This window comes from Thalassophryne amazonica, chromosome 3 (genome assembly GCF_902500255.1).
Source record: "Thalassophryne amazonica chromosome 3, fThaAma1.1, whole genome shotgun sequence".
Classification (NCBI taxonomy): Eukaryota; Metazoa; Chordata; class Actinopteri; order Batrachoidiformes; family Batrachoididae; genus Thalassophryne; species Thalassophryne amazonica.
In genome coordinates, this window is record NC_047105.1 from 46,760,118 (window position 1) to 46,774,121 (window position 14,004).

Sequence of the window (14,004 nt, forward strand, 5' to 3'; positions counted from 1 at the left end):
AAATATTCCCTGTCCAGAAATGAATGCCCGGAGCTGTTGCTGATTTTCAAATTTCTGTAATTTTTAGTACAAACTGCACGAATCTAATATTTGTGCTGTGTTTCCACCAGTAGGTCCCTGCAGCTTTTTTAAAAAAAAAAGTGAATTAATGACTGATTCTGTTTCAGCTAGAATGCTTTCAGTGCTCACTATTAGTACTCACTTCACACATGAACAGTCTGTGTCCCTTGTGGTCTGCTTAAAATTAGGTCACGGTAAAAACCTTGTCCCCCCCATAATTCATGCACATGCACTAAACTGACACATTATATTTATTTGCTTTTATACTCGCTCAACAGTATGACACTTTTTCAGTCTCGTGATACAAATAGAAAGTGTGGTGTTCCTGTTTGCCATCACACCCGTTGAAAGACTGAGAAATCAATTGACAATTTGTAAAATCAGCTGGAGTATTTGGAATTGCAAACTACAAACTGTTGGCCTGTTGCAACTTGAGCTTGTCCATCCTTGATGCTCATCATCTTTACTGTGTATCGTTTTCCCCCTTTAATAGTTATATTTTGATTCCTATTGATTATCCATTAAATAAGTTTGTGGAATATCTGTATATCTACTTTGAACAACTTCGGAGCAGATGAAACCTCACAATCCCTTTGTAATCTTTGGAGACCCCCGCGTTGGGTCTGTGCCCCCAGATTGGGAACCAGAGCGCTCATGGGACGTTTTGTCAGCAGTGTTACCATGGTAATGACCAAAAACAACAAAATGTTACTCATTACTCTGATGTCAACGATCACTGAGACCAGACAGCAGATTTGGACTCAGAGGTCCTGAGTTTATGTTCTCGCCAATTAAACATTTTTCCTGAAAATGACAGGAAATGCCTGTTTTGACCTTTGACCCCAGTGAAATCACCCCTCGCTGTACCTCAGGAGCTACAGAGGCTATAGACAGCAGATTCTGGCCTAAAATTTCTCAATAAGCTGAAGTTTCTAATTTTGTTCTTCTTCTACATCTTTGTCCCAGACTTATATAGGAGGGGTTTTCCTGAAAATTCCCAGAAATTCAAGTTTTTATCCAGATGCAATGAGCCTTCATTGCATTTCACAGAGATGTGGTTTTGCAGAAATTCAGAAAAAAATGTCATGGTTCAAGTAAGTTATTTTACTAAATTAGGCAGCTTATTGTATTGACACATCTTCCATGGTCACAGCCTCTATGCAGTTTGTGGTTGACAGTTTTTTTTTTTTGTGCTTTATATAAATTGGCTTTAACTGGGATATTCTAGACTTTGAAAGCAGATTGTGTCTTTGGTTAATCCTGCAGTTTCATATGTAAAGATCTTCAGTCTCCTGTATTCTGGGACAGTAATTTATTTTGTACTTTCTTAATAAAAGTTCTTGTATTCCTCTCTGTGACTCGGAGCGATGAAGTCATTCCTGTTCTTCCGTAACACTGCGCGCTGTCTGTGTCCAGCGTGCGAGTGAAAGAAAAAGCGGTTTGTTTTCACAGTCGTTGCCAAACCGATGATCTCACTGGTTCCTCGGAGACAGTTTCCCACTCTGGTTGGTCCATAGAGTCTCAGCACTTGCTTAAGAAATCGTGACTTTCCGTCCTTTATTGTCCTCGGAGCTGTGTCATCCACAGCTCGCAGCGAGTAATGTTCAACCCTTCCTTTGCCAGTGTGTGAGCGAGGAATTATTACCAAAGCCTGGAGGCGACAGCTGAATAAAATAAAAGTCTAATGTTTCACCCCCCACGAGTCGTTTCTGAAACCTGGTCATGAGTGATAGATCAGTTCTTTATTTTTGTAAGTTTATACAACGGGTTTGAGGCAAAGCTTGCATACTTTTCTCTCAGAACCTAAGCAACTTATTCTGTCAGTTTCCTTCTTTTCTTTAATATATTTAGAGTTGTAATATATTTACAAAGCAGTGCAGTGAATCACACTGATGCCTGATGTAGCTGTGAGTGACTCTGAGAACAGCGTGGCGTCAGGAAGAGGAGAAAATATTCTTTTCTTTAAGACCTCCCCTCTTTGCACTGATGGAAAAAAGAAGAAAAACAAAACCGGAATTCTGGAGCTGTGCTGCTGGGCCCACTCTCTTCCTTCCTGTCTGAGGCCCGAGGACACACACATATGCACACAGACACCGATGCCAGAGAAAACGGCTCCCTTCACTGTGGGCCTCCCTCCGACTGCCTGCCAGGAGCACGAGCTGAGGAGAGGAGGGGCTGAAAGGAGTGGGTTCAATAACTCCTCATCCTGACTGTGTGTGGAGGGGGGTTGGTGATCCTGTGTGGGGAACATCTGGATATGTTTTTCCTGGTGCGCTGTGGTTGTTGCTGCTGCTGCTGCTGCCGCCGCCGCCGCCACTGCTCGCCTGCACATATGTGTGTTTGTGTTTTTGTAGTTCGGTGTGTTGGGTCATTGTGCCAGCTTGATTCTTTTGCCGTTGAACGTCCCCAAATGGGGCGATGTTCCAAAAGACTTTATGCCATTGAAATGACACCACGCTGCTCTGATGGCCACAGATTGATACAGCAGGTGGACGTTTCGCTGCCATACATAGATTTCTGTGTGTGTGTGTGTGTGTGTGTGTGTGTGTGTGTGTGTGTGTGTGTGTGTGTGTGTGTGTGTGTGTGTGTGTGTGTGTGTGTGTGTGTGTGTGTGTGTGTGTGTGTGAGAGATGAAAAATAGAGTGGTTTTCTGAAATCATCTGTTACCAGTGTGTATTCTTGGAGCTACAACTCTAAGTGCTTCATGTTGTAATTTGTGTTGGAAAGCGGTGGAAGCATATCTGATGACAAACACTGCCGTTTTGAGGAACAACCCTGACGGCAAGAGAGCTTTGTCAGGTTTTTGCTTGTGCATTTTGATGAGCCACAGACAATGCCACATATGGAAGTTGGACAAAATCATTACAAGTGCAGTAATGAAGATGATCGTTTGTTTAGCCATAAAAGACAAAACCTTTTTTTTTTTTTTTTTTTTTTTTATGATTTTTGAAGCAGAGTTAGAAAACGAACAAAAAGTCCATCAGATGGATCACAGTGGTCCAAAGCAATTACTGCGCTTACTTCCCACACAGAGGGTCTCTGGTTCATTGCCATCCATGTCCTGCTCTCCGTGGACATCTAGAAAGGCATGCGGCAAAAAAACTTGCGCCAAATCAACATGCAGATCCATCGTGGAACTGCTGTTGTGACCCTGAGCAAACACAGGAGCAGCTGCAAGAATGACAAGGCTCTCAAATAATAATGAAAAGAAGAAGAAATTACTCATTTTTCTGGATGTAGGAAGTAGAAATATGTGTGTACATGTTGTTGTGCTGTTCCAAAGGAGGGAGCTGATCAGAGGGCCTGTGATCTGAGGTTTATCCATCCATCCATCCATCCATTTTCTACCGCTTTATCCGGAGTCGGGTTGCGGGGGCAGCAGCTCAAGCAAAGCCGCCCAGACCTCCCGATCCACACACACCTCCCCCAGCTCCTCCGGGGGAACCCCAAGGCATTCCCAAGCCAGCCGAGAGACGTAGTCCCTCCAGCGTGTCCTGGGTCTTCCCCAGGGCCTCCTCTCGATGAGACGTGCCCGGAACACCTCTCCAGCGAGGCGTCCAGGGGGCATCCGAAAAAGATGCCCGAGCCACCTCAACTGGCTCCTTTCGACGCAGCTCGACTCCGAGCTCCTCCCGAGTGACTGAGCTCCTCACCCTATCTCTAAGGGAGCGCCCAGCCACCCTGCGGAGGAAACTCATCTCGGCCGCTTGTACTCACGATCTTGTCCTTTTGGTCATGAGCCAAATCTCATGACCATAGGTGAGGATCGGAACGTAGATTGATCGGTAAATCGAGAGCTTTGCCCCCCTACTCAGCTCTCTCTTCACCACGACGGTCTGGTACAGCGACCGCATCACTGCAGACGCTGCACCGATCCGTCTATCGATCTCACGCTCCATCCGTCCCTCACTCGTGAACCCCGAGATACTTAAACTCCTCCACTTGAGGCAAGGACACTCCACTGACCTGAAGAGGGCAAAGCACCTTTGTCCGATCGAGAACCATGGCCTCGGATATGGAAGTGCTGATTTTCATCCCAGACGCTTTACACTCAGCTGCAAACCGTCCCAGTGCACGCTGAAGGTCCTGATTTGACGAAGCCAACAGAACCGCATCGTCCGCAAACAGCAGAGACGAGATTCTGTGGTTCCCAAACCAGACCGCCTCTACACCCTGGCTACACCTAGAAATTCTGTCCATAAAGATAATGAACAGAACCGGTGACAAAGGGCAGCCCTGGCGGAGGCCAACGTGCACTGGAAACAGGTTTGACTTACTACCGGCAATGTGAACCAAGCTCCTGCTGCGGTCGTACAGGGACCAGATAGCCCTTAGCAAAGGACCCCGGACCCCGTATTCCCGGAGCATCCCCCACAGGGCGCCCCGAGGGACACGGTCGAACGCCTTCTCCAGATCCACATGTGGACTGGTTCGGCGAACTCCCATAAACCCTTGAGCACCCGATGGAGCGTGTAGAGCTGGTCCAGTTTGCCGCGACCAGGATGAAAACCACACTGCTCCTCCTGAATCCGAGGTTCAACCATCGGTCGAATTCTCCTCTCCAGTACTCCGGAATAGACCTTTCCGGGGAGGCTGAGGAGTGTGATCCCCCTGTAGTTGGAACACACCCTCCAGTCCCCCTTCTTAAACAGAGGGACCACTTCTTGTTGGATATACGAGGTCTGTGAGAAAAGTATCTGACCTTTTTATTTTATGCAAAAAATATATGGATTTTTAAAATATTTTAAAAGTGAAATCTGCCGGAAAATGGCTGATGTCCAGCTCTTGTGATAACCAGAGAAATTGCACACGACGGTCCCGGCTCCACCCAGCGATCCGTTTAGAAATGATGTGGTGGTTTCTGCCTCTCGATGGCGGCTCGGAGCGCGGGGCGCCATTGTGGGCCATCCTTAAAGCTGTAGTAACACTCCTTATTCTTTGTGAAGCCCGTAAAATTTTCACCGAAAGCCAGATAAATTTTTAGAATGGTTTCCAGCTGCCTGTCTCTAACAGTTTCTGAAAAATTCTGATGGAAAAAAAGCCCAAATCATTCCGCCATTTCCTCGCAGTGAAACAATGATGAGAGGGGTGGACCAGTGCTCACTCAAAGCCTGCCCACAGGCGAATGACGCAACCGACACGCGTGGAAAAACTCACGCATGTGCACGAAGGTTCAAGCTTGGCTGACGTAAAAACATATGAATCAAATCCATATATTTTTTGCATAAAATAAAAAGGTCGGATACTTTTCTCACAGACCTCGTATCTTGGACATGACCTCATGTTTGCAGCGGTGTTGTGGTCGGTCCTCCAAATCCTTTTACGTCTTAACATTATGTATATAGTTTGTGAGACATTATATTATCATACTTGACTGTCTCTGTGTTCTCAGATCAACATGATAATTTGATAGTAGGGATTAAATTTGATAAGATTTTATTGATGTTGATGCCATTATTGATTCTGCGTATTGTGTTTAGTGATTCACTTTATTGATGCCTGATCAGTTTTCTCTGTGGAAAGAATGTGGACCACTTCAGGTCTTGGGGATCACTGCAGCTGATTTTCCTTCTTGCTAGATGCCGATTTTGGCATCATGACATGAGACACTATATCAAACATTGTTTTTTTTGTCATGTGGATCAATCAGGAGAACATGCAGGTGTTGATAATTAATAACGTCTGAGGCATATGATTGTGATGGATTGAAAAAATTGGAACCAGCTCTCAGTTCCCATCTCTACTTACTAGTACATGGTAAATGCTTGACACCTGTACCATAAGTGCCTGTTTGCTGCCTATGTTGTGGTGGGTGAGACACTTGATACTCCATAGGTACTTCCTTGGGAGTGTTGTGAAAGTGTCGTGACACGGACCCACAACAGGGGGCGTAAATGAACGGACAATGAAAGAGTCAAATATGAACACTTTACTGTTGTGAAAAGCACAACCAAACACAGCAGATTACAGAATAAGTACAATAGTCAGTTAGCAAAGGTGACGTGTGGGCAGGCTCGAGGATAGAAGACGTCTGTCCTGAGAAGAACCGGAACCACACGATTTCCTCCGCCGCCGAACCCGGAGAATACTGGAGCCGCCAAATCCCGAACACCCCAGGTGGCTACTGTCTCCGTGTGTCGGATCTGGTACTGCTGGCGAGGAGCAGAGACAATCAGATGTGGGTGTGTGAACACCCAGTAACAACAACGGTGGGAATTCCACCTCCACCTCTAACACACACTCGTGCAGCATCCGTTTAACCACTTATCTGACGGGAAGTAGGACGAAACAGTCGCGACCCACGCCGGTCCTCTGGTTAGACAGCTGCAACACAATAGCACTTGGAATCAACCAATGCAGGCAGAGAAAGTTACCTCCTAAGGTAGACGATATCTCGGCAACGAGGTGGAGATGACGTCCGGTCTTTATGGAGTGGGATGATGAAGTGTAGATGGGTGACAGCTGTCAAGAGATAATGAGTGACAGCTGTCACCCCCGGCTGTGTCCGTGGCGGCAGCGCCCTCTCGTGCCTGAAGCCCGCACTTCAGGCAGGGCGCCCTCTGGTGGTGGGCCAGCAGTACCTCCTCTTCTGGCGGCCCACACAACAGGGAGTCCATGACAAGATTAGTCTTTTTAGGATTGTCCATATATTTGCTTAATAAGAATGATTAAGTATTTCAGCTTTGGAAAACAATAACTCATGAACAACATATGGCAGGCACTTGATACTTACACTGTAGGTACCCCCTGGGGAGTAGATGAGTTCATTACATTTCAAGGTAGTTTGGTGTGTGTGTTCATGCATGTACAACTGCATTAAGAAGTTAAAATGGAATTGTTTTCTAATAGTATACTATTTGCTAATATTCTGGGATATGCTACATTTAGAATTTGTGAATATTATGGAGACATAAATATATTAGCTGGGATTATTTCAGCAGCTCTAACTCCAGAATGCTTGCTCAGAGACTTCATATTCAGAATGTGTATGTAGGGTTTTTTTTTCACAAATATGATGGCAAATGAGTATATGGATACAGCAAACACAACCTTATCAAACTGCTCAGGTAGCTAAAAATTGACAGCATATTCTGGTGCTTTGTGAAAATATGAATGAAAATGAGAAATGATTATAGGCAAACAAACAAATTCATTGAGAAAAGCGTTAAGCCAGACAGTAATGGAATGATAATGTTTAAAGTTTGCAAGTTTTCAGAAATTCTTGACAGCAGCTGTGTATCAGGGGAAAGAGGCAACAGAGCAGAAACGTGTTTGAGGCTCAGTCCTTCCATGTCTTCTGGCAGAGCTCCCCTGTGCCTCATTTCCTGCGTCCCCCCCCCCCCATCCTCTCACTGCCTCCTACTCCTTCTCCCTCCGAGACAAAGCTGTGCTCATCGGCAGCGGCTGAGGTTTGGATCACTTCTTCTCCAACCCACGCGTCAACTTCTGCTCCAAAACCATCTTTTCCATTCTGTCCCGAAGGGAGTGAATTGATGGAGTTTTATTTTTCTGCAGGTTTCAGATTTCGTGTGGTGTTGACTGACTTACCTGTTCCTGCAGTCCAATCATTAAGTTCCGATCTAAAGCCCATTTCCCTTAATGACTGTATTAGAATCTTGCAGTTTTAAACTGTGTGCCGTGGAGGACAAACACTGCAAGTTCTTGTTCTAATCACATAAGCAGGTGTTTTCACTGATGTTCTCCTCACATCTGCTCAAACTGAAAACAGCTGGTGGGTGATGTGTGCAGTTATACTGGAAACCTGCAGTATGTTTGAGCTTCATGGGAAACAGTCTCACTTTTGTTCATCCCTATGACTCTTGGTATATCCACATTATTCAAATGAGGACGGTGTTAAAGTTTGTACTAGATCACTTCTGTTGTAGAGGATTAAAAATAAAAATCTTCACAGCAGAACAGGAAACTATGATGTGTTACTTCTCTAAAGTCATCAACACAAGCTTCCGCTGCTCACATATGTAATCATATGTGCAAACTTAAAACCTGTTTTACAACCGGCCAGCCCATAAAGCTGATAACTTAGGCAACACCCTTCCCCTTCTCAAAGCTTTGCCTCGCCTTAGACTCACCCAGCTTTCTAAACGTGGGCTGATTTTTACACACACGCCTACAATTTAAAGATCATGTATTGTGTTCCTGGATTAGTGATTAACACTGTTGCTTGACCTCAGGAAGGTCCATGGTTCGCTTCTGACCTGGGGCCTCATGTACAAAGCATGCGTACGCCCGTCTCCATGTCCACGTGCAGATGTATCAAAAGTGACTCGAGCGTGGAAATGCGCGGTGCATCATGCAAAAATCCAGGCTGGCGCACATACGTTTCTACAGCTATTGTGCCATCTCTGACATGTACAGGTGACGCAGGGAGCCGTTAATAGTGTGAAAACAAGAAGTCATCAGAGTGATGCGCACATCAGAGACACACTGATGAACATTTAACACACCCACATGTTTGCAATTATATGGATGGATATGAAAGCACGCGCAAGGTGATGGGTAAAATGGCACTAACAGTGGCTGCGTTAGCGTTCTTAGAGGACCTTGTAAATGGTGCAATCTTACTGAGCGTGTATTCGGAGAATGCGAGGATTTACTTCCAAATCAGGATAATTGGCTCATAAACCAGTTTCAGTTACCAAGGCCACTGATTGGAGTTGCGTGCAGAACTGCGGCCGGCCCAGAGTGCAATACAGCATGTGCCCACACAGGTGCTGACCACGCCTGGAGTCCTGGCATCAGGGGCGTTCCAGCGTGAGCTGGTTTATCGGTCAGGCGTGTGCCAGTCATCCAAATCTCATCCAGGTACATTCCAACATTACAGCGCATTTTGCAGCAAGAGCCGGTTTCCCCAATGTAATCGGAACTACTGACTGCACACATTTTGCTATAAAGGCGCCATCACATGATGAGTTTGTTTCTGTTGATAAGAAGCATTTTCATTCCATCAATGTTCAAACCATATGTGGAGTGCAGATGTGCATTATGCTGGAGGCTGCACGGTGGGCATTTGAAGGGGTGTGTGTGTGTGTGTGTGTGTGTGTGTGTGTGTGTGTGTGTGTGTGTGTGTGTGTGTGTGTGTGTGTGTGTGTGTGTGTGTGTGTGTGCTTGTGCTTAAATAATTTATGTATGTAATTGCGCTGAACGAAAACCAGTGCAGGCACATTTGGGCATGTGCGCATTCAAATATGATTTTATTATTCTTATTATTATTAATGTCTTTTTTGTATTTTTGCTTGATGGTGAGCTGCAGAGCGTCTTAACAGGCTTCCTGTGCTCCATATTTGTCAGTAAACGCGTGTGTAAATTGTGAATGTCACACTGTCAGCGGAGGTGCGCCTCACCTTTTTAACGTCAGTGTGTTCGCGCTGTTCTGCGTGTGTGTGTGTGCAGCCTCACACACTCGCGCTCCGTAGCTCCCACAAACATTTTTCCACTTTCATGATTAATCCGTTTAGCAGCGTGAATAAACTGTCCCTGTGTATTTCCACGTCATTTCCAGTCATCTATAGTATAATTTCTTTTCCATGTTCATGTTGTCTGACGTGACGTTGTGGGGAACCCTTGCTCAAAGGGCCTATTTACATAAAATTGCTTATTTAAATGGGGCGTGGCCAGGAAGGAGTTTGGTTCCATGTTCAGTTCCACGTTCAGTGGGATGTACAAACGGAATGTGCGTAAATTCATACATCTGAATATATTTGTGCTTACGCCAGATTCAAGGTTTTGGTGTACGCCAACTTTTAGTAGAAAATCCACACACGTCTTTGTACATGAGGCGCCTGGTCCTTTCTGTGTAGAGTTTGCCTGTTCTCCGCCCTTTTTTTTTGCATGGATTCACTCTGGTTGCTCCAGTTTCCTCACACTTGCAAAGGCATACATGTTAAGTGAATTGGTGACTCTAAATTGATCACTGGGGTCAATGAGTTTGTCTGCCGATATCAGTGGTGTCCAAAGACATTTCAGAAAAGGCCAAGAGGTTGCAGTTTTTCTTTGCAGCCACTGACTCCAGCAGGTGATTTCACTGATTTCACCCATCTGCTCATCCCATCTGGAATTCTTCGGACACCACTGGCCTATATGTATTGACACTGCAATAGACTGGCGGCCTGTACAGAGTGTACCTCGCCTCTCACCCGATGGCTGCTGGGAAAGACTCCAGACCCCCGTGACCTGGACTAAACAGTTTTGGAAAATGGTCCCAGATGTCCCCCAGAACATGTCTTTGAAGTTTCTTGCCACGAACCTACTTCAGTCCTGGACTTTGTAGCTTCAAATGCAAATGAACTGTGGTCTGACAACACCCCTCTCCAGAAGGGGATGTGGCTTGGTTGCGTGTGTGCGTGTGCGCACATTGTTGTCCATGTCATAAGCATACACATTGAACATGTGCTTTCAGCGAGGGGTGATGACGGCTGGATCAGTTGCACAAACCAGATAAAACACTCACACAAAAATCCAAGCTGATTGCACCCTGTTAAAAAAAGGCTACCTAACATAGAGAATATGGACGAAAGCCATTATCAAAGACAAATGATCTGGCCAAATGGAGCAACACAACACACACATGTAGCAGAAACACAGCTCATTATATATACACACATGCATCAAGGGTGGCAGTCAAGCAACATGCATACGTGTTTTATGCATAACTTTAGCTGCTATGCTAACAAATCAAATCAAATCAATTTTATTTATATAGCGCCAAATCACAACAAACAGTTGCCCCAAGGCGCTTTATATTGTAAGGCAAAGCCATACAATAATTACGGAAAAACCCCAACGGTCAAAACGACCCCCTGTGAGCAAGCACTTGGCGACAGTGGGAAGGAAAAACTCCGTTTAACAGGAAGAAACCTCCAGCAGAACCAGGCTCAGGGAGGGGCAGTCTTCTGCTGGGACTGGTTGGGGCTGAGGGAGAGAACCAGGAAAAAGACATGCTGTGGAGGGGAGCAGAGATCAATCACTAATGATTAAATGCAGAGTGGTGCATACAGAGCAAAAAGAAAGAAACACTCAGTGCATCATGGGAACCCCCCAGCAGTCTAAGCCTATAGCAGCATACCTAAGGGATGGTTCAGGGTCACCTGATCCAGCCCTAACTATAAGCTTTAGCAAAAAGGAAAGTTTTAAGCCTAATCTTAAAAGTAGAGAGGGTGTCTGTCTCCCTGATCCGAATTGGGAGCTGGTTCCAGAGGAGAGGAGCCTGAAAGCTGAAGGCTCTGCCTCCCATTCTACTCTTACAAAGCCTAGGAACTACAAGTAAGCCTGCAGTCTGAGAGCGAAGCGCTCTATTGGGGTGATATGGTACTATGAGGTCCCTAAGATAAGATGGGACCTGATTATTCAAAACCTTATAAGTAAGAAGAAGAATTTTAAATTCTATTCTAGAATTAACAGGAAGCCAATGAAGAGAGGCCAATATGGGTGAGATATGCTCTCTCCTTCTAGTCCCTGTCAGTACTCTAACTGCAGCATTTTGAATTAACTGAAGGCTTTTCAGGGAACTTTTAGGACAACCTGATAATAATGAATTACAATAGTCCAGCCTAGAGGAAATAAATGCATGAATTAGTTTTTCAGCATCACTCTGAGACAAGACCTTTCTAATTTTAGAGATATTGCGCAAATGCAAAAAAGCAGTCCTACATATTTGTTTAATATGCGCATTGAATGACATATCCTGATCAAAATGACTCCAAGATTTCTCACTGTATTACTAGAGGTCAGGGTAATGCCATCCAGAGTAAGGATCTGGTTAGACACCATGTTTCTAAGATTTGTGGGGCCAAGTACAATAACTTCAGTTTTATCTGAGTTTAAAAGCAGGAAATTAGAGGTCATCCATGTCTTTATGTCTGTAAGACAATCCTGCAGTTTAGCTAATTGGTGTGTGTCCTCTGGCTTCATGGATAGATAAAGCTGGGTATCATCTGCGTAACAATGAAAATTTAAGCAATGCTGTCTAATAATACTGCCTAAGGGAAGCATGTATAAAGTGAATAAAATTGGTCCTAGCACAGAACCTTGTGGAACTCCATAATTAACCTTAGTCTGTGAAGAAGATTCCCCATTTACATGAACAAATTGTAATCTATTAGATAAATATGATTCAGACCACCGCAGCGCAGTGCCTTTAATACCTATGGCATGCTCTAATCTCTGTAATAAAATGTTATGGTCAGCAAAATCAAAAGCAGCACTGAGGTCTAACAGAACAAGTACAGAGATGAGTCCACTGTCTGAGGCCATAAGAAGATCATTTGTAACCTTCACTAATGCTGTTTCTGTACTATGATGAATTCTAAACCCTGACTGAAACTCTTCAAATAGACCATTCCTCTGCAGATGATCAGTTAGCTTTTTTACAACTACCCTTTCAAGAATTTTTGAGAGAAAAGGAAGGTTGGAGATTGGCCTATAATTAGCTAAGATAGCTGGGTCAAGTGATGACTTTTTAAGTAATGGTTTAATTACTGCCACCTTAAAAGCCTGTGGTCATAGCCAACTAATAAAGATAGATTGATCATATTTAAGATCGAAGCATTAATTAATGGTAGGGCTTCCTTGAGCAGCCTGGTAGGAATGGGGTCTAATAGACATGTTGATGGTTTGGAGGAAGTAACTAATGAAAATAACTCAGAACAATCGGAGAGAAAGAGTCTAACCAAATACCGGCATCACTGAAAGCAGCCAAAGAGAATGATATGTCTTTGGGATGGTTATGAGTAATTTTTTCTCTAATAGTTAAAATTTTAATGGCAAAGAAAGTCATGAAGTCATTACTAGTTAAAGTTAAAGGAATACTCGGCTCAGTAGAGCTCTGACTCTTTGTCAGCCTGGCTACAGTGCTGAAAAGAAACCTGGGGTTGTTCTTATTTTCTTCAATTAGTGATGAGTAGTAACATGTCCTAGCTTTACGGAGGGCTTTTTCATAGAGCAACAGACTCTTTTTCCAGGCTAAGTGAAGATCTTCTAAATTAGTGAGACGCCATTTCCTCTCCAACTTACGGGTTATCTGCTTTAAACTGTGAGTTTGTGAGTTATACCACGGAGTCAGGCACTTCTGATTTAAGGCTTTCTTTTTCAGAGGAGCTACAGCATCCAAAGTTGTCTTCAATGAGGATGTAAAACTATTGACGAGATACTCTATCTCACTCACAGTGTTTAGGTAGCTACTCTGCACTGTGTTGGTATATGGCATTAGAGAACAAAGAAGGAATCATATCCTTAAACCTAGTTACAGCGCTTTCTGAAAGACTTCTAGTGTAATGAAACTTATTCCCCACTGCTGGGTAGTCCATCAGAGTAAATGTAAATGTTATTAAGAAATGATCAGACAGAAGGGGGTTTTCAGGGAATACGGTTAAGTCTTCAATTTCCATACCATAAGTCAGAACAAGATCTAAGGTATGATTAAAGTGGTGGGTGGACTCATTTACATTTTGAGCAAAGCCAATCGAGTCTAACAATAGATTAAATGCAGTGTTGAGGCTGTCATTCTCAGCATCTGTGTGGATGTTAAAATCGTCTACTATAATTATCTTATCTGAGCTAAGCACTAAGTCAGAGAAAAGGTCTGAAAATTCACAGAGAAACTCACAGTAACGACCAGGTGGATACATAACAACAAATAAAACTGGTTTTTGGGACTTCCAATTTGGATGGACAAGACTAAGAGTCAAGCTTTCAAATGAATTAAAGCTCTGTCTGGGTTTTTGATTAATTAATAAGCTGGAGTGGAAAATTGCTGCTAATCCTCCGCCTCGGCCCGTGCTACGAGCATTCTGGCAGTTAGTGTTACTCGGGGGTGTTGACTCATTTAAACTAACATATTCATCCTGCTGTAACCAGGTTTCTGTAAGGCAGAATAAATCAATATGTTGATCAATTATTATATCATTTACTAACAGGGACTTAGAAGAG